We start from the raw sequence: 22,389 nt of genomic DNA, 5'->3' as shown, positions 1-22,389 counted from the left end.
TAAATATGAAAAATAGTCAGGAGCCTCCATGCATTGCTATAAATTACACATTGGCCTATGTAAGACTGCCCTCTAGCTGTGACAGAAAAGCCATCTATGTATGTAACTAACTGTAATTCATATACAAATATCAGAAACAAGTGGTATGTTTATCAACCTGTCAAATCACATTTAACAAAAATGGAGAATTTTTGCTTGTACAACATATTCTGATTCATTTCTGTAAAGTTCTTAAATTCTTAAAAACAAAAGTAACTTGCAACTTTTTCACTTCCGATACGATGTCGCTATTGCCCAATACCGATATAGACCCGATGTGATATCAGCATGAATCATTCATACTTTTATATTAAATGTTTGTTTCTTTAAAAACCAAGACAAAAAAAACCATGTTGGACGTTTACTGGATCGATACGATAAATGTGCGATGTGTGAAGTATTGCGCTAAAACGTCAAATCGATTTTTTTCTTACACCCTTACAATTTATTATTCTTTTTTTAAAATTATATATTATTCCACAACAGGATTGGTAAAATTTAGAGACAAATTTCACTACAGAGATACAATGTATATGATATTACATCATTATATTTTTACAGGGGTAGGGGGTACACGTTAAAAGTCTGAAAGGGTACATGACTGTGAAAAGTTTGGGAACCACTGATTTAAGCTAACGTTAGCTAATTACAGACACATCACAGAAAGAAAGGCCAGGAGTTCAGTAAATCTCTAAAGAACATACAGTATATCAGCGATCAAACTGTATAATTCATCACTGTAACCTCACAGCTTGATTGTTGTAAATGAAGTTATTTTTGTAAATATCTGTATCATATTTGTATATAATTTGTATTATTATAAGTATTATCTATGATACTTTATTTTCTACTACTGTAATGTGTGTGTACACTGATTTAACATTTATTCTTTCTTTCATCTTTGTTAAACGTTTTATTCTTTTATTTGTGATTTTTTTTCTGTGGCTTTAACAAAAGCAATTTCCCCCTGGGATTAATAAAGTAATTCTGATTCTGATAATGCCTTTCTGAAAAGCTTATTCTAAACTAAACATCTTTGTCTTGTGTATTTTGCTTCAGCTGGTTATTATTTGTTTTATTTTACCAGAAAGTGTTTAAGTTGGAGTTGTTTTTTTCATTTTAAACACAATGGGGGCTTTCTGTTTCAAACAAGTAAACATGAGACATGTTACAAATGAAAGCAACATTGGCAAAAGGACGTACACATGTCTTCACTTTATTTACAGTAAAAGTTGGGCCAGTTTTTGAGACTTTTAAGCTGCATGGATTCATTTTCCTTGAAGGCATTATGCCTTACTATTGCCCATTTTTGTAAAGATATATTAAGTAGTATATTTTAATACAGTGGTTCTCAAACTTTTTGTGCCCAAGGCACATCAAAGGAAAAGTAAAAAGGCACACTTATTGTGCGAAATAGCCTTTACAACGCGTGTTATCACTCATATCATACACAATATCTCTATATGTGCATAACATATTTGCTAATGCCAAATTAAATGTGACAGAGACGACTATATTAAATGGTAAATGGACTTGATTTTATATAGCGCTTTATCACCACACTGAAGCAGTCTCAAAGCGCTTTACATATCAACTCATTCACCCAATCACTCTCACATTCACACACCAGTGGGACAGGACCGCCATGCAAGGCGCTAGTCGACCACTGGGAGCAAATTAGGGTTCAGTGCCTTGCCCAAGGACACTTCGACACATAGTCAGGTACTGGGATCGAACCCCCAACCTCTCAATCAGAGGTTACTCATGAAATATTTATTAACAAAATATATATTTTTAAAAAATGGTACAGAGTTTGCCTCTGTATATTATGAAATGAGTGCATACAAAGTAGTAAATTAAAAAAATAACTATTTTTGAGTAGTTGTATATTGCAATAAATGTATGGTTGTCACAAATCCCATGGCACATTTGGACTTGCCTCACGGCACACCGTTTGGGAACCACTGTTTTAATATAAGTCTATTACTAGTTAATAATAATATCATTTTATTGTCAACCTGTATACATGCATGCATATACACCTGTTAAGATACCCCTAATTGTCTTGTGATCACAGGCTTTGAGGATTAAAATTTCCAGTGACATATTTTGAAACAAAATTCAAATTAGAGATAGAATTAGCGATAGTAGAGCCCAAACAGTTTTCAGTCAACACTTCAAAACTATAACACAATGTTAAATAAAATGTGCAAATGTAGCAATGACTCAAAGAAGATAGTTTGACATTTTAAGGCCAACTGTAGACTTGAGTTTAAGCTTGTGCCACTGTTCGTGTTTGGCTCAGAGCTTGTGATTAAAAATCGCACGTCAAACACCAACAGGACTCCAAACAATGACTGCTTGTTGTTACAAGCCCTGAATGTTAATTGTATTCTGGTCTGGAGCCCGTTTTTCAGATAAAAATCCTCATTGCCCCCATTTTTCACACTCACTCTTTCCGCTGCTGCGTATTCTGATCAAACATTTGAGTTTTTGACCAAAGCTCAGTCTAATCACAAATCTGTAAATATCATGCTTAACACTCTACTGCCTATGACTGAAAGGGATCATTTTTTAAACATGTTCTTATTGATTTTAAAACTGGTTATGTTTTCTGTTGCAATTTTTAATCACAAAAAGCACATTGAATTGCCTTAGGTATGAAATGCGCTGAACAAATACATTTGCCTTGCCTTAGCAAAGCTTTTTTGTGACAGTTGGAAGATCACACACTGTGCACTGATCAACCCAGAGTTGATCCAAAAACACAACAACAGTGTTGGGTAAGTTACTCTAAACTTGTAATATATTTATATTACTAGTTACTGGGATAAAAATGTAATATATTTGTATTACAAAATTACTGTTTTTTAAAATGTAACTGATTTACATTACTTTGAGTTACTTTTGGTCCAGAACACTAATTATATCACACTGATAGTGTTTCATATACTTCTGCTGCACAAAGCTCTTTTTTGTTCCCCATAAGTTATATTTCATTATAATGATCATCTTTTTTACCCAAAAAAAAAACAGCAAACAGTGAGAAAACAAAGCAAATACCGGTATGCACTTAAATTAAATATGCATGTTACTTTAATTGTAACTCGTAATATATTACCACTTTTCACTTTTGTCATGAGTTACTTCAAAAAGGAATATATTACAAAAATAACTAGTTGCTCCCAACACTGCACAACAATGACCTAAATGTAATCTTAACATTTACATCTAAAACACATTGTTGTTGGCACATTCATTCAGACTGCAGCTAGAGTGTGCAAATATTGATTTGATTCCTTCATAATTTGCTGGTTTCAGGGAAGTTTTGAACCTAAGCCTGTGACTGTGATATACAATAAATCAACTGAAGGACAAAAAAACACTACCAAAGCCTTTCAGTCTTTAGACACTTGAGTTACACAAACAGAGATGTAGGCACACATACCAGGGGCACATGTACATTCATGCATATTGCATATGATTTACTGCTGTAGGAGGTTGGGTATTAAAACAAGCAGCTCCTCTGTTCTAGGTTGGTGCAAAGTGGTTCCCATTCTGTGTAGATTTTTATACAATGACTTTCATTTTTTCTGATTTAGATTTTATTTCCGCTAACTTCAGCCACCAGAGCGTGTCAGCGCACTGTTTAAAACAAGCAGCTCCTCTGTTGTAGGTCGGTGCACAGTGGTTCCCATTCTGTGTAGATATTTTATACAGTGACTTTTATTTTTTGTTCCTGCTATAAATATTTACTTTAGATGTCACTTCATGGTAACCAGGCATTTGCTTTTGCAACTATAATTCAGACCGTGCAGCCTGAAGTTATAAACACATTATAAACACTGCAAACATCATAGGTGTTAACCATTATAGAAGTGCTCAAGAGCACGTCTGTTGTTCCCAAGTAGGTCTTCCACCTTCATACTGGCAGCTGAAATTGACATTGAATAAAGAGCTGTGAATAACCCTCATCGTGAAATTATTTCTAACATGATCATTACTGAAGTCTGAAATTGATCTCACACCATGCAGGCATTAGTCTTCCTCTCAGGGGGCACGTCTCAGCTGTCACTCATTTGATCTGTTGTCATGACTTTCTCTTCTTTCTTTCATTCAGCTCGTCTACCCTCACCCATCCCGATGCTCTCAATTCTTCACATCAAACAACATCTCTGCCTTTGGTGTCAGTTAAAACAAACAACTATCATCGGCAGCTGTGCAAATATTATGACACATGATCTGTGGCTGGCACAAAGAGCACTAGTAATCAGCTATCAAGACTCACAGTAGAACCCCTCGCAGATCACACTCTACATGAAGTTTTCTACATATTGTAAAATATCTTAATGGGTTTCAAGAGAAATAAACATTTGCTAACCACATCGTGGCACTCAATGAGACATGAAACAATGTACCGATGTTTGTCTCATAGATTAGGATTAAGCTAACAAAGCCTTTGTGTTTGAAAGCCCTCTGGTCGTGACTTTTGATTCAAACAGGAAATCCTTTGATTTATTTCAGTCATATAACCACTGACCGCTCATCATTAAAACAACCTTCCAACCCCATTGCTGAGCCTCGACACAGAGTTTAAAAGTTAAAAAAGAATCTGATGCTCAGGGTTTTTGTAGAGTGGTACGACAAAGGTTTCCTACCTGGAAAGACGAGCAGGAAACAAAGCATCAGTTGTAAACTGCACAGAGACAAACATCAAAGGATTCAGGCTCGATGAGCACAGACATGACGTGCACACCATTCCAAATGTTTGGAGCCTGTAGTGACAAAGAATAATGTCTTAGCCAACACAGATAGGAATTTCTCACATATCATGGAATCTAGCACATCTCGCTTTGTAGTTCAAGCTTCTTCTAGATCAGGGGTCTGCAACCTGTGGCTCTGGAGCCTAATGTGGCTCTTTGACTCTTATGCAATGGCTCCCCATAGCTTTAAAAAGAAAACTATTGAAATAAATAGTTTTTTATTTCTATTTTTTTTGATATCACAATTTGTTAACCTAAAATAAATCACATTGTGCAATGACTCAGCACCTTCCTACTTCACCTCCTGCAACATCTACAGATCATCAACTTTCCTGCACCTGTGGCTAACCTTAAGTTTTAAATCCCTGGTAAGAAACTAAACCAACAAAAACACTATTATAGAAGAAAATAGAGATTTTAATTGTGTGGGAACAGATTCATTTCATCGCCAATGTGCCAGTTAAATATGCATGTTTTATGTGTGGCAAGAAATGAGCAATTAGCATGTGTTGATCACATGATCATGTGTTATCAAATTCAGGTTACTTTTTGTAGCCTTTCAAATACATTAACTAAAAAAAGAATCTTCTTTTTGTGACATTGTGTCCATGTAAAATGAGAGGCATAAGAATGTGAAGATGCAAGATACTGTTTTATTTCTCGATGTCAATTTGTTTTATTTTATTTTAAACTGTTTTTAAATTGCCATTTACATGATCAATAGAAATCAAGTCAAATTAATCAAGCATTCTATTTCATTTTAACTGTATAGAATTTAATACACTGTATTGTCATCATTGAGAAAGTCTTTTTTTCGGCTCCAGGAAGACTTGAGATGAGGCAAAATGGCTCCTTTGAGAGTAAAGGTTGCAGACACCTGTTCTAGATCATTGGTTCTCAAACTTTATAGGCTCCAGAACCCCTTTTCTTTTACTTTTGAATGCAAGTACCCCCCCTTTATGTCCGACTACCACATGTTTCTCAGTATTCTGTTAAAAAACAAAAATAGAGCACAATGATGGAATGGATGAGTGAGAACACATTTTGTGTGTTTTTGATGTTATTTTGTGTAGTTTGTTGTTGTTTGTTTGCTCGTTTTATTATTCAGTATATTTTTCTCTTATTTTGTGTGTTTTTTGGTATTATTTAAATTATTCTCTCTCAGTGTGTGTGTTTTTGGTGTTGTTTGGTTGTTCCTTATGTCGTTTTATATGTTTCTCTGTTATTTTTCTCTTTTAGTGTGTGTGTGTGTGTGTGTGTTTTGTGCCATTTTCTGTATTTTGTTGTTGTTTGTCTGTTCTTTTACTATTCAGTACATTTTTCTCTTATGTTGTGTGTTTTGTGAGTTGCTGGTGATATTTAGTATGATTCTCATTTTTAACTAAAAATAAACATTTTAAAACCCCATATTTTTAATGCTTTCATTTGTTCATTTTTCACTCTCTCTCAAGTACCCCCTGTAGTGCCATTACGTACCCCGTTTGAGAAACACTGCTCTACATATATGTATATTTGTATTATTATCTATCTTACTTTATTTTTACTACTGTAATGTGTGTGTATCTAATCCTTATTTATAACAGTTTTTTTTACTTAATTATACACTTATTTAACATTTATTCTTTCTTTTGTCTTTGTTTAAAGTTTATTCTTTTATTTGTGATACTTTCTTGAGTGGTTGTAACAAAAGCAATTTCCCCCTGGGATTAATGAAGGAATTCTGATTCTGATTCATAACAGAATAGGAAAAATTCCTTGTTCTGGCAGGGATCGCAAAAACATCAAGTATTACTTGTTTTCTGATGGATTTGTGACTGATTATATGTTCCTGATTAAAGATGTTCAATATTATCTTTTTGCCAATATCCGATATGAGTGGTAATGAAGTGCTGTGTAAATAAAGTCCATTTACCATATATATTTCCAATGAAATAACACATTTTATTGTGATGGATATATTCCACCGAAAATATTAGCTGTGCAAAATACGGAAACAAATTCAACTTCAGTAATGGAAAAATGATAATATTGATACTGATAAACACATATCAGTTTTTCAGCACTGGTGCAGTATGTGTGGTTGCCATGTTGGATAGAGGGTAAATGACGTAAATGCTATGACTTGGCGACCCTGTTTACAGACTCCTTGAACTCTTGGTAAGTTTAAAAAAATAAATTAAAACACTTCAGCCAAATGTCTTTTATTTCTCTTCCTTTGAAAAACATGATAATCATACCCATTATCAGGATGAAAGCAGAAGTTGTGAGGATAGATTTGTTTTTCTTCTTTCTTCTTTCAGTTCAAAGAAGTTTCAGTATATTGTCCAGATGATAGGCTAACACCACTAAAAAGGAATGCTTTTGATTTAAACGTATGAACCTTAATCCTGAAGACGCAGCTGTAGATATGATTACAGGCTTTACTCTGTTAGCAAAGACTGAGCTAGGCTAGCTGTTAGCAACTAGCTAATCAAAAGCCACAGCAGTTCTTTTTCATAGTTTTTTTTTTTTTTAAACAACGCAGTTTGTGCTAATATTCTTTTTTTTTTTTTTTGAACAAATAGGCAACATGTTAAAGTTTACATGAATATAGATAAATATATTTTAACAGTAAACAAGCAGTTAAAATGATCTGTAGATTTGAGGATGACTAAGGGCTTTTATTGTGAAAGTCTAGAAATGGGTGTTCTCAGAGCCGTTTAGAGAGAGAGTCGTGACAACTTCGTTCACTCCAATGGTTCGGGGTTTTTTTTTTTTTTTTACAGCAATGGCAGTTCATGGAGCCTCACAATAGTTCCAGAAGTGAGCCATTGACTGTTGTAGCCCAATGGAGCTAGAGCTGAGTAGACACTTTGTGATGCACGTTTAAATAATCATATTGGATATTATCATCATTATTATCAGTGTATATAAACTCATTAACATGTACATTATTAATTAATGAATAATACATTAGTAGCATATGACCGTGTACTGTATATTAGACCCTTGCGACTGACGTCACGGCACATTGACCCAGCGCCATCTTGGAAGATGACGGCCCTATACAGATGCACCTGTGCGGGTGTGTTTACTTGAACAATGGTGTTATTTTTTGACTTATTGAAAACAGCCCATGTGCTAAACGATTGTCGAAGGTCGTCTCCGTTTGGCCTCAGCATGTCGGAGGCCACAGGTTATGATGACACTCTACCAGAAGCTGAGAGAAGTCGGCACAAGGAGAAACTGGGTCTGTACGCCGATAATGACCCCTACAACCATCCTGTTGACAAATGGAATGAAGATGTCTCTTATTTCCCGGGAGTGACTTATCCTGACATTGTGAACGACCTCGTCTTTACATCTAGTTCATACACAATGGACCACATGGAAAGTTTCAAAAGACTGGAAGCTCACAACCACTTTGTTTGTGGCTGGATTTGTGAAGTAGCTGCTTTTGTTCATAATGGACTCCATGTGGTTAAATCCAGGGTAAGTAGGCTTCATAATTCATCTGTAATATGAGTGAGCAACGCTGGTTTTTTCAGAATCCGAGCTTTTTTACTGAAGACCTAAATTTGTGTGAAAAATAGATCTGCACACTTGGGTCAATGCAAATAAAACAATTTGATTTCCCAAGCTTTGGAATGAACAGGCTTATGTAATACAGCCGCGTTAGAACACCCAAACACAGCACATACAGTAAGTTTACCATAGCTGCTTCACTATATACAGTCTATGCTTTCAAAACGTTTCCTGTGGTGGCTTGTTCTTCCATCGTGGCTGAGGGCCGTACATCACGTGACCCGTGAGGTCATGTGGCATGGGTCTTTACGTGTGCATGTGACGGTGCACTGTATAAATACTGTACGTACATCAATGCAGTTATTGATGACAAATTACCTGAAAATCCCAGTTATTATGTCACTCGGAATCATTGGATTCAAATTGCCCATCAATAACTTCCAGAACTATATATATATATATATATATATATATATATATATATATATATATATATATATATGTTCTGTATTCTGCTTAGGAAGCACTTTACTGTGACTAAAGCAATAAACGGTTTTTTATTTGTTTGTACTTTAGATTTGTATCACACAGGAAATTGCACCCATAACAGCCACAGAAATAATATAAATAGTTTATTTGGAAAAAAAATCAAGTGTGGAAAATGATTGTTTGGAGGTTTGAAATAAGTGTAATTTAACAGTCAATATGTTTTTTTTTTTATTTATTTGAGAAGACAAAACAAGAAGATAAATGAAGAATGAAAGCCAGCATACACACGTTAAGAAAAGGAAAACCACAGCTTTTGGAGGTAAATATACTTAAAGTACATCACAGGTCACGTGATGTGTGACCTCATATCTAGGTTTCCAGACCTGACCTGCCCACATTATTAAACTCCAGCATCCATCGTAGAAACAGGAAGTTGGAGGCTTTTGTTGTTGTTTCTTCTGCATCATCTTTAAATTTACTGCACATGAAAAGTCACAAGGTATCTTTGAGCGAGGTTTCAAATCTTAAACCATAAATGAAACGCAACAAGATCATGATTACAGTGCCTGATTTCACCCAAAAGCAAAACAGTCATTTCAGCTGGAGTAACATCCCATCATTTCAAAGGTGGGGTTTCATCTGTTCTCTTTTAATGGGAAGTGTGGAGTCTAATTTATCAACCATTAAAAAAAGAATGAAAAGGACACAGGAAGGAAGGATTCACTTAGTGAATGGGCCAATATGGAACACGCTGCTGCAGGTTATGGTAGCCAGTGCCAGATAAAGGCCATAGCCTGAGATGAACTCTCCTAGCGGAGGAACAATCTGCCGGAGGCATGAGAAAACACCAAGCCAAGCCACGCCCACAGTGCCAAACCACATTCAATAGGACTAACACTGACTGGATACATCTAGGCCAAAGAAGATTCACACAGTCCATGTGGCAAGTTGGCCACAATTCAACCAGTTTAACATACTGTAAGTATAGACGTGGATCATTATAAAAAAAAATGACTCCGTCTCAACTCTGTGCACAGACCATAGGCTCAGCTCCCAGTTCAACCTGCCTCAGTGCCCAGCGGGAATCTTCTCCCAGTAAGGCACACGTTGTTTCATCACTGGTAATTCATGGGGTCTTCATTAATGGAGGCTACAGTTTGTCAACTTAAAGGGGACATATCATGATTTTAAATCCTTCCTTTTTACATATAAATCATACAGTTGTGGTCTATATAAAGCAGAACTGCAATGCTTGAGTCTGAATTCCTCATTATTATAGCTCCACCCATTTTCTACCCCTTTTCTGATGTGCTTCTGAGAGCAACTCGTTTTGGTGTGGTCTCTTTAAATGCAAATGAGACACTCCATACCCCGCCCCCTCTTCAGGTGACACTCGGTTCAACTCCACCCTGCTCGGCCATTTTTGTAGTTTGATAGAAGAGATACGGCTATGTAGCGGCGCATAAACTTTTTATTCAGAGGTTATTTACAAAATGTCAACAACAGAAGACTTGTCCATCCAGCCTTACATGTTAAAGCCAGAGTCTGACCCAGCGGAGCGAGATGAAAATGAAGATGATGAACCTGCAGAACCCTAACAAGTGAGCTAACACAAGCACCGAGCTAACGCTAGCGCCAAGCTAACGTCACAAAATGCATTTTAATACAGTCTTTTCAAAGAAAAAAAACGGCAAAATGAAATGACTAATGAAAACTTTAGACTTAAATTAAATCACGTAGGCCATATCATCAAGGATCTAAAACGAGCACACAGCGCTAACATATGAAGTCTGAAGACGGTGCAACTGCTAATGCTAACAAAACAATGACAGGGACGTCTTATCATCACACTTTTTAGCGTTATTTACAGCTTACCGAACTGCTCTGTTCGTCGTCTCCAAAGATAGAAGGAATTGAACCCTCAATCAGACAAAGTCTTTCAGTAAATCCTTCTTTATACTGGTGGAGGTTGCAGAATCAGTCATCCTTGAAGTGCTTCGCGCACACAAAAATAACCTTACCCACAGATGTGGGTACATTTCCGTGAAAAATAAAACTCAACCAGGCACTTTGAAAAGGTTCTGATGCTGGGAGACGGTGTAATGAAGCGTGTGGGTTACTACATCCAACAACTGAACATTTTGACTTATCCTCTCGTAACTTGGGCATCCTTGAGCTTAGACTACAAAATAAAAGCGAGAAATAAAAATGGCGGGTTGCTCGAAGTGTTGGACCTGGAGTTGATGTCCTAATTTGGCAGTTCCGCTGCAAAAACTGTGATGTAATAGTTCAAAAAACGTAATAGAGAATAGAAAAATCGAAACAGATTGAAAAATATGAGCAAAACAGAATATAAAGATATCAACGGAGCACCTGAAGAGACTAATTAGATTTTTTCTGTACTTCTAAACACTCTAAATATACAACAAAATGCATTTAAGGGCTAAAAAAGTGGATTTAGCATGATATGTCCCCTTTAACTAATCCATGACATATTAACGCACCGTTTTGCTTGTTGTCTGTGTCGTTTGATAGGATTACACGATAAATAGGTGTCCTAAGCTGTGGTGAGGAGGCGAAGTTCAAGAAGGAGAAAAAAAACAACATTGATACAATCACTCTTTATCATGTTATAGTCAGAATGAAAGAAACGCATTACAAGTACAGTACACACGTTGATGAAATTGAGTTGCTTTTATGGGTACTTAGATTTTTTTTGTGTAGATTTCTAAATCAGCACTTGTACTTAAGTTCATTTTAAAAGAAGTAATTCATTACATTTTTACATCCAACCATCACTGAGTAAATTATTATTATTTTCGTTTTAAAATTATCATTAAAATCATTTAAAATTATTATGTCCAGACAACAATCAAATGCATCACATCACAGGTGACCAATCAGATTAAATGCAAAGCTTGAGAATTTTTATTTTATTTTGAATTGAATTCATTGGTGTTATTTTAATTAAACAAGAATTGTACATTTTGACAAACCTTTTTATTTTATACAGATGTGTTTGTGGAAAATAAGATCCAATTGTGCAAGATTCCATCTCTACCTTTTTACGTTTTTACATGAGATGTTTACTGTATGCAAGGGAATGATAACAAGATTTATTAGCAAAAATAAACGTGGGGGGAAGTAACTAATACATGTTACTTTGAGTACTATTTAATTCAGCTACTTTTGACTTGTACTTAAGTATTTTATGTATGACTTACTTGTACTTGAATACAATTTCAATTAAGTAACAGTACTTCTACTTTAGTAAGATATATTAGTACTTTTTACACCTCTGGGTCTAGTTTCTCTTTGACTGCCTTTTATAGGACGCTTAATACCATTCATTTGTTTTTCTGTCAGAGCTTTAAAGTGTTTGCCTGCATTCTTCAGAGGGAAAAATAATAGCTGTAATAGAAATATTTCATCACTTTTTCTTTTTTTTTTACACATGTTGTTATTGAGTATCCCTCTGCCTGAAAGCTCATCCCCATGAGAACCATGATGAGACAGCTGCACCTCTACTGCCCAGTCCAGCCTCTCCCTGGTGTCATGCATGTGTTTCTGCACATGAATCATTATACGAGTGAGTGCGTGTCCGTCACATGTGAACATCCAACCCTAAGAGTGACGTCATGCATGCCAACGCCCCTCAGATTGTTTACAGCATGGAAGTCCTTAACAGGTCCCTGGTAGAATGTGGTGAGATCCAATCCACTGCTGCTGACTCAGCGCTGACTCACTTACCAACACGAGACTGAACTTCACATGTACTTACATGAAGTTAAACTGTAAAAATGATCTTCTCCTGTTTTTTTTTTTTTATTAAATGTTTGGCCCAAAATTGTTCTTATTAAAAAATGTACACTGAAAAAGTGTAACATGGACCAATAATCATGCTATGCTATTGTCTTTTAAATATAAGATTTATTTACAGTTAAAAAGACAGTGGGCGGCCATCTTGAATGGCCCGCAAAGCACCATGGGAACCAATTTGGTTTGGCTCCAAAACGCTGATGAAACTTCATTTTTCAATTAGTAAAATCACACATCATTCAACTTATTGTGAGTGTGTGCGTGAGTGTGAGTGTGTGTGTCCTTTTAAATCCACTGTGATTTTGTTTTTGTTTTAAGTGATCAAAAGCAATTCTAACACAATGTAAATCAGCTTTATTAAAGTTATCTATACCCATATTTTAAAGTGTTTAAATTTAATAAAATTGCAAAATATTCTATAAAAAAAAATTATGCTGATTGTACAATATTTCCTTCCCTTTTCCTTCACATTATCTGGGCTTGCTGTACAGTTGTGCTAAAGTTAACCAGGTGAAGACAAAACTTTAATAAACATAATACTAATTATAGCATAAACAGACACATTTCACCTAAATCTTTCACAAACTTGAGTTGTTACCCTAATTTTTAAGTGTCAGTGTTACCTACATCACTAAAAGCACTGACGTCAGATACAAACTGTGAGAATATTCATAATATAAGAAGGAACCACAGCATGTGCTGCACACTTTCCAAAAGAACACAAATGAAAGAAACTCATAGGAATCACATTCACTGTCAGATTTCATCAAGTGTAAGAGAAACTGCTTATAAATAAAACATAATTTGTCTGTGAAGGAAGCTGCTATGCACTGTAGCAGGCAGAAAGCCATATCCACCACTGCAGAGTCCATCTGCAGACCAAAGCAAAGGTGAAATAATAAATAATAAATAATAAAAGAAATAATAAAAAACACCCATTAGGACGTTGACTTTGTCTTTAATAAATAGAAGATATTGACATGCTGTCTCATACAAACACACCGGATTACAAAGTTTACCACCAAACTTGCACCTTATGTCACTACCAGGACATGGAAGACCATTATTTACCGTGAAACAAGGAGAGTTTTTCTCGAGCCAACGGAAACGTTATAAAAAGCCCTCAGCTTTTCCCCTGTGAATGTGAACTCACGTCCTTTTAAAAGCACAACAAACATGTTTGATATATCAACCTCTCTGACCGAGGAGACGCTCAGCAGCAGGTGACAGCACAGATCAGTGTCTGAAGTCAGAGGAGAGGGCAGCTGCTGACCACAAGGCGGGTTCTCCAATGAATGATGGCCATTCACCTCCCCCCTCCCCTCCCCTCCCTCCTCATGTACATCACATGAGTGCAGCCTCCTACTCAACTCGCACAATATCACTCAGTGTCTTCACATACAGTAGAGCCTGGTGGGTCGGGGGTAGCCAGGGGTGAGATAACCTGAGAACAGAGATTGTCCTCTGAACCTGAAGCCCAGCAGCCTCATGTCATCATCATCATGTACAACTGGTACGGCTGGCTCCATTGTTGGAGGAAACACACTCCTCTGTACCGTGATGAGTATACAGTGAGACAGGACGAGCTTTTAACAGGAATTAACCCAAATCAAACCTTTCTCTCTTCTTCACTAACCTTCAGTGTTCATTTTAAGTTATTTTGTAAGCATTGGAAACTTTGAATCTGACAGATTAACAATGTCCTGTGGGGTTCCTCAGGGCTCTGTTCTTGGACCTCTTCTGTTTAACCTTTACATGCTTCCTTTAGGACAAATTTTACAGAACTGTAAGGTTGATTATCAGAGCTACGCAGATGACACACAACTATATCTATCACTGAACCCAGATGACTATGGTCCCATAAAGGTGTTGTGTGACTGCTTAGAAAAAGTAAACTGCTGGATGAGTGAAAACGTCCTTTAACTAAACCATGACAAGATGGAGGTGATTGTCTTTGTTAACAAGAAAAAAAGGACTACTGTCAACGAGTACCTTAAGTCTCGATCTTTAAAAGCTAAAGACCAAGTCAAAAACCTTGGTGTTCTGACTCAGATCTTACATTCAGCAGTCAGATCAAATCTATCACAAAAACAGCTTCTACCACCTAAAGAACATCTCCAGAGTGAAAGGTTTAATGGCTCAGAAAGATCAGGAGAAACTGGTCCATGCTTTTATCTCCAGCAGACTGGACTATTGTAATGGTCTTCTGACAGGAATCCCCCAAAAGAGCATCAAACAGCTACAGCTGGTTCAGAACGCTGCAGCTCGGGTCTTAACCAGAACAAAGAGGTCAGAGCACATTAGTCCAGTTTTAAAGTCTTTACACTGGTTCCCAGTCAGCCTCAGAATAGACTTTAAAGTTCTGCTGCTGGTGTATAAATGTGTGAATGGGTTTGGTCCAGAATCCATCAGTGAGATGTTAGTCAGGTATGAACCCAGCAGGTCTCTCAGATCTATGGACACAGATCAGATAGTGGAGCCCAGAGCTCACAGTAAACATGGTGATGCTGCATTTAGTTGTTATGATGCAAAGAAGTGGAACAAACTGTCAGCAGAGCTGGCAATAATCATATTATTGTTGATTTCATGGTTTTTACTGTTGATTTCAAATAACTGTATTGATTTTTAAATGCTTAAATGTTGTCTGTTGCACTTTTTAATCGTGTCAAGTACATTGAATTGCCTTGTGTGTGAAATGCGCTACACAAATAAACTTGCCTTGCCTCAACAAAATTATCACTTGCACTTCTTTTTTCTAACAGCTGCCTCTTCAACATCATCATCATCATCAGCTGTGATGATGATGATGATGATGATGATGATGCTGGAGGATTAGTGTCTCCCTAACGCTTTGCTTCTTGTATTTGGATCTCTAGCTCAGAAACCTACTTCTTGCTTCATCTTTTCTTAGTTGCTTGGCTGTGTTTCCTGACGCCGATGTGAGATGGAGAATTGAGAAAATAACTGAGTTACTGAGAACAGACAACCTGCACAGTCCCACGCTGGAAGAGCTGGCGAGAAAATGAAGCTGAAGACTTTCAAAGTACTGCTTTAAGACGTAAACAGAGGTGTAAAGCGTACTGATATATGCTGCTCAATTAGAAGTACTGTTATTTCAGTGAAATTGTACCTAAGTACAAGTAAGTCATACCTACAATACTCAAGTACAAGTAAAAAGTAGCTCAATTAAATAGTACTCAAAGTAAAAGTTACTGGTTACTTTCACTCTCCACGTTTATTTTTGGTAATAAATCTTGCCACGACTCCTTTGCATACAGTAAACATCTCATATATAAACTTAAAAAGGAACAGACAAAAGTATTTCACAAAGGCATCTGTATAAAAAAATTGTTTGTCAAAATAAAGTACCACCAATGAATTCAATTCAAAATGTAAAAAAAAATGAAGTTTAATTTGGTTGGTCGGCTATGATGTGATGCATTCGAGTGTTGTCTGGTCATTTCATTTTTTCTAGTTTCACAATGTCCACTGATAATTTACTCAGTAATGGTTGGGTGTAAGGAATCTAATGAATTAGCTTCATTTTAAAACGTACTTAAGTACAAGTAAAATTACTGATTTAGAAATATACTCAAAAAAGAACTTGTAAGTACCCATAAAGGCAACTCAATTACAGTAACGTGAGTACTTATGGATATAAAAACAGAGGAATGGATTATAAAAATATAGGATTAGTTGAAACAATTCTTGTCAAATGTAGTTCTGATTCATTACAGTGTGTCTCCTTCCTGTTTGACACTAGCAGCAGCTAGCCTTTAGCCTTTAGCTGATAAACACTGCAGAACAAGCCGGTGTGCTGCAGTGTCTCTATCAGCCAACCAACCATGCTGGCTATACTGATTCATCTAATACTGCATGCAGCAGCAGCAGCAGCAGCAGTAATTCTGATGCTAGCTGCAAACTAAAGCATGCAGTGCATTGCATAATCCATGCTGGTAAACAAGGACTGTTGTAATATATAATAATGTCACCTTTAATTCAATGAAAAACACTTTTGTTGTCATCAAATCACAAGACAGAAAGACACTTTTTACAGGCGGTTGAAGAACCTGCACAGGATGCAGATCTCCATCACACAAACACACATATATCAGTGCATAAAAATGTGCTACATCTTGTTTTTAATCACAGATCTGACACGGAACACACACACGTCTCACCACTGAAGGTGAATCCATGCATCTACTCACAAGTCTTTCTGTTTTCTAGCCTGGGATCAGTGAGAAGAGCAGAAATCCTTCTTTCTTTCCTCTGTCAAAGCTCCAAGGACTTCTCCCACATTATGTGCACTGACTGAAAACAAGAGCAGCTGACACACACAGTGGCAGATCTGCAGAGCTGGAAGTCTGTCAGCATTCTAATGCCTGAACCTCCCTCCCTCCCTCCCTCCTTTCCCCCCTCCCTCACTGCCCACTTTTCTCCAAGGTCAGTGGTTAGAGCTGCCAGTTGGCCTCCTCCTCCCTTAGTGGACAATGTCCTCCTCCAGCCAGTAATTACCATCATGATCCAGATTAACTCCTGGGTGTTGTGTTATGCCGGGCTGGACTGGACAGGACAACACAGACAGGATTACCAGTTGGAGGACTGGGGAGGGCTGGGAGTGGGAGTCTAGACCCCACAAGAAGCAGCAAACTCAAGAAGTGAGCAGTCTGGAAAACAAAAGGAAAACATGCAAACTGGTCATTTAGTCTCTGCTTCAGTTATTGTTTTGGCTAAAAGTTGTTTTAGTCAAAATCATCAGGGATATTTCAGTTATAGTCTAGTTTAGATTAAGATATTAAGATTTTACTTGACTGAATCTGTTACAGTTACAGTCGACTTAAATATACAGCATAATAGTTGTTACATTTTTGTAAAAAGATTCAATTATCATACGTTGATCTGGTATGGCAGACATGGGCCACATGCAGCCCTCATTATCTGGCCCCCAAAGTAAACGTACAAAATGACAGAAAAATACACAAAACAAAAGCAAGAACACATTAAAAAAAAACATACAACATTGCAGGAAAACGCAGTAAAAGACAAGAAAATCACAGAAAATACTCCAAAAACAAACAAAACTACAACAAAAATGAACAAAATGTCAACAGTAATGAACACAAATATACTCCAAATAACACAAAAGACAAGAAAAATACACACAATTACTCAAAATACAATTAGAAAAACACAAGCAGTCACTCCACAAACCCACAGTACTAACAAACAAGCAAAACGACAACAGAAATACACAAAAAACTCCTGGAATATTCTCCGTTAGCGAGCTTCACCTAACCAAACATTCACTGTCAGAGAGAAGCTGTCTTATGACGGTCGATCACAACAAGCCAAGTGATTTCAGCCTGCTACGTGCACGCTCACGTATAAGGGGTGGAGATTGCAGCGTCTGACCAATCACTACAATGAAGAAACCTGGCAGAGCGAGCGTCTTTGCAGTGGAGGAACAGCTTATGATCTTTAAGAAATATACTGTAATGAATATAAATCCATGATGACAGTGAAGAGCAACAGTGTTAGTCCAGTGCACCAGGAGGCGGAGCTTTTATACTCGCTCAGATCTGATCCACTTCATAACCTGGTCCTGACCATGTTTTGTGTTCAGCCTAAGTTTAAAATTATGAATAATTAAAATCCATAATTCAGACCAAAAACAACACTGTTGTTACAGAAAAGGCAGGAATGAAAGAACGGTGAGTGGTGACATTATGGATGAAAAGGGAAAAACCTTCCAAACACCTTCGAAAGAGGAACTATTCTTGAACTGGAGGAATGCTAACAACGTCTGGCAGGGAACAAGGCCAACACGAACAACGATAGAGAGGAGGAGGAATAAAAACAAGACAACACTGACTACAGATGAGAATACACAAAAAAGGACTGTTCAGAACAACTCAAGAATGTTTGACCAGAGAGACATGTAAACCCATGTAAATTTGCGATGGTAAAACAGAGGACGGGACCCAGATAAGCAAACTGCTTCTCTCGTCTCCTTTTTCGGCATGTACAAAAAAAAAAAAAAAAATGTAAAAAAAATAAAAAAAGTGAATGTAACCATGTCGGAAATAAACTGAATAAATAAAATAAAATAAATAAACTCAGGCAGGAAGCTGCTGACACTGTTAATGCGTAAAAGCGTCAGATTATTTATGATATTAATCCATTGGATAATAAACGTACAGCGCTCTGATCAGTTAAACTTTATCACAACACACACGTGTTTCACACACGCTCTGGGATGAGAGCACATTGTTTCACTGTAATGTGTTTCTGCTGATGCCTCAGCCTCACTATAGCATATGAATGAATGAATTAATGGCTTCACCCACCCATGCATACGAAGACAGGTTTCATCAGCTGATTATAGATCAGTCTATCAGATATAAATGTGTATGTTTCCTATAGGATGTCATCGGTAAATGAAAGGATTGCATTGATGCCTAATAATTCTGTCTCCTGTCAGCATTAGATCAGATCTACACAGTGACGTGGCCCACATCACCTTTTATTGGACAGCTTGCTTTCTAAGAGAACTGATTGGTCAGGAGGCGGGACTTTAGCACTCACTCACATCCTAGCCAGAACCAAACCTGCTCCCGACCAGGTTAGTCGTTCAGCCTAAGTTACCATGGTGATTTAGCTCCGTAAGACGTTAGCCAGCTTTGTAGTCCAGCACACACTGATTAAATCCCAGAAGTTAGCGCGATAAGAGGTAATCTAGCTTTGTAGCATTGGCCAACACACGTTTTACAGGAATAATACACAAAAGGACAGAAATGCACAAAATGCCTCACAACAAGCAAGACAACAATAAACATATGACATAAAAAGACACAAAATGCTATAAAAACTCTTTGTTCTTTCCTGTGTTAATGCTAACATTGGTCATTATTCTAAATGCTGACATGAATGTTGATAATGTGGTCCTTTCATCAAACAAAGTTCAGTGGCCCCTGCTGTGATAGAAGTTGCCCACCTCTATTGTTTGGTATTAATGATTGTAAATACACAGACAGATTTGATGTGATCAATGTATAGGATCACATGAGTCCTGATTGGATTTGGTTCCATGTGACAAAATTATTATTTTTTTTGTTAGTTAATGAAAATAGCAAAGCATACTTTTGATATAGTTTTCATCCACGTGTTTAAAAAATAAATAAATTAAAAAATAGCCACAGTTCAGTTCACTTGTGTCAAACTCAAGGCCCTGGGGCCAAATCTGGCCTTTCAGAGCATCCAATACGTCCCGCAGGAAACAGTTGATAGGAAAAAATGAATTATTTAGTAAATTACTAAATAATTCAGTTGTACATATCTCAAATTCACAATTTTAGTTAGACTCCACAATATTTTTAGGGGCTTGCAGTTCTCTCATGCTTATATCACTAGATTGCAGTCATTTTTAATTGCAAAAATTTTGGAAATAACTCTAATATTTTTCCATAAATCTTGGCATCTCTCACAAACAATTCCACAAAATTCCTCTAAATTACACAAAAAGTTGGATACAAAATAAAAACATTCTGTGGTGAAGATCCTGAAGGGTCTGATGTTGAAAACTAGGGCACAATGACGTTAAAATAGCTTTTTTTCTCCCACCTAAAATTCATGGAACGACTTCTGATCAAACTGGTCCATATTTGGCCCCTGAATTAAAATGAGTTTGACACCTTTGGTCTAGTTATTGTCACTAAAAATAACGTAGTGGAACATTTTTTAGTCAACACTGACAGGTGCACCTGAGAGTTAGATCACATGACAAAAAGGTTTACACATCTGATCTGAGGAATTTCCCAAGAATGAAAATTGGCTCATAAATGAGTGTGAAATACAAAAAAGTTAAATAAATTAATATTGCAAAACAAAAAAGATCTGACACTGATATGCAAAAGTTATTGGTCTTTTCAAAAGGGTAAAATAAATGATTACTGATCATTTGTACCAAACAGAAAATCATTTACAAGAGGATTTGGTATTATCCCAGGATCTTCTGCAAACTGCAGAACGAATGAGGAACAGCTACCATCCACTAAAGGAGCTGCAGAGAGAGATTTGCAGAGCATTTAACTGCATCACTCAGTGGCTTTAGATCCTGTGCAGGGATTAGTGTGAAGAAGTGACTGATGGGATGAAGAAGAAGTCCAGACACAAGCAGGAAATGAACCACAAGAAGAACATGAACCGCCTCACAAGCAAATGTACAGGCAATAATGGAAGCTGGAGGCTAATGGGGTTATTCCATCCATTAGCTGCTTTAACAATGGGAATATGTTGGGTATAATGGTGTTTGTAACAGTGCAGTTCATCATCGATAACACATTATTATTGTGTTCATATATTCACTTGTTATTGTTGAAATCAAAATACTAAAAAAAAAAATCTAACAGTATTTTTTTTCATCAGAGATGGTCATCTAAGAGAGAGAATTAGAATTAAAGCATTGTATTTTTCTATAAAATTGTGATTATACTTAAAATTATGACTTTTTCCCAGGAATTAATGAGTTTTTTTTTCCATTACATTTGGAGTGAGAATAGTTCGTTTTGTCAGGGTTGTTAACCTCATGCTGACATCTAGTGGTTATCTACTGTACATACAGCACATGGACAGTGCCTTTGGGTGAGTGAATTAAAAAAGTAAGGACAACAATTTTTAATAATAAAATAATATCTATAAATTAATCTACAGCCGTGAATTAAAAATATTTCATATGTTGTGACCGAATGATTAAGATGTAGCGATGAGGGATGGATTGATGAGTTAATGATACAACAGATATTATTTTTGGTTGATTATTCATATATTTTATGAGACAAAAAAAGCACAAACACAATTTAAGGCTGCTAACATTTTAAATGTACTTTAAAGAAAAAACAAAAAGAAGAATAAATTAGGGTTTTGCTCTGAAACAAAGATATAATGTTTCATATAGTTTTGTAATGAACAGATTTCTATAAAACATTTTTTTTTTTAGTTTTCTTGCTTGTATCTAAATCTAAATGTCAAATCTAAATTTCATAGGTGAAACTAAATATTTAGCTAATATGCAAATTCACCGGCATGAGCTCTTTTGTTGGAACTTCCGGTAAATTTGCATATAAGCTAAACATTTAGTTTCACTCGTGACATTTACATTTAACATTAGATTTAGATTGAACATTTACATTTAGATGTAACAATCAGATTTAGATTCAACGTTTACATATTTTTTTTATGAGAAAGGAAATATCAAAAATTGCACAAATATTGCTGTAAATCTGGTAAAAGTAAGATAAACAAAAGTCTTCTTGCTTGCATGTACACGACTTAGTTTTGTATTCCTACTTTTAGTTACATTGTTACCGGTAAATCAATTTGTGATTCAGTATCTCTGACCAAGATTTAATGTTTCACATGATTATAGAACAAAAATATTTACCTGCATTTATTATTTCCACCTTAACTCCAAAGATTGGTTATTTCCTTTATTGGAGGAATAAAAAGTGAGCAACTCAGCATGTTTGTGATTCTCAAAAACCAATGAAATTATATCAAAATGTAGGCGTGTGGACTGGGAAAAAAAACCCATAAAGATGATTGTTTCCTTTTGTATTTCTTTTTTTTTTTCTTAAACAGCATGCATAAAAACAACGCCATAAAATGGAAGCATCAAACGCGCTAAAGTTGGGCCAGCCAACAAATCACTTTATACAAAAAAAAAAAAAAAATGTCAAACAAATGCAAACAGGCTTAAACACATGAAAGTGTAGCT

The 22,389-nt window shown here is 36.3% G+C and overlaps 1 protein-coding gene and 1 long non-coding RNA gene across 4 annotated transcripts in view; one reads left to right on the top strand and one right to left on the bottom strand.

The window, feature by feature from the left end:
* The window catches only part of mical3a (microtubule associated monooxygenase, calponin and LIM domain containing 3a), a 103,623-nt gene extending 86,639 nt beyond the window's left edge, over positions 1 to 16,984 (bottom strand). The window contains exons 1-3 of one of the 3 annotated variants that reach the window (XM_028450543.1): positions 16,826 to 16,984; positions 4,698 to 4,814; positions 3,908 to 3,973 (exon numbers count right to left, since the gene is read on the bottom strand). The gene's annotated coding sequence lies outside the window, so the exon portion shown is untranslated. The remainder of the gene's footprint in view (positions 1 to 3,907; positions 3,974 to 4,697; positions 4,815 to 16,825) is intronic. The other 2 variants (XM_028450541.1, XM_028450542.1) reach the window with 2 other exon arrangements.
* LOC114465502 (uncharacterized) lies at positions 13,999 to 17,649 on the top strand. Its single transcript, XR_003674312.1, has 2 exons — positions 13,999 to 14,127; positions 16,845 to 17,649. It is a non-coding gene; the product is annotated as an uncharacterized LOC114465502 (long non-coding RNA).
* The last annotated feature ends 4,740 nt before the right edge of the window (positions 17,650 to 22,389 follow it).

Source organism: Gouania willdenowi, chromosome 6 (assembly GCF_900634775.1).
Source record: "Gouania willdenowi chromosome 6, fGouWil2.1, whole genome shotgun sequence".
NCBI classification, from domain to species: Eukaryota; Metazoa; Chordata; class Actinopteri; order Blenniiformes; family Gobiesocidae; genus Gouania; species Gouania willdenowi.
The sequence above is the reverse complement of the archived record's forward strand: the minus strand, read 5'-3'. Positions and strand labels throughout refer to the sequence as shown.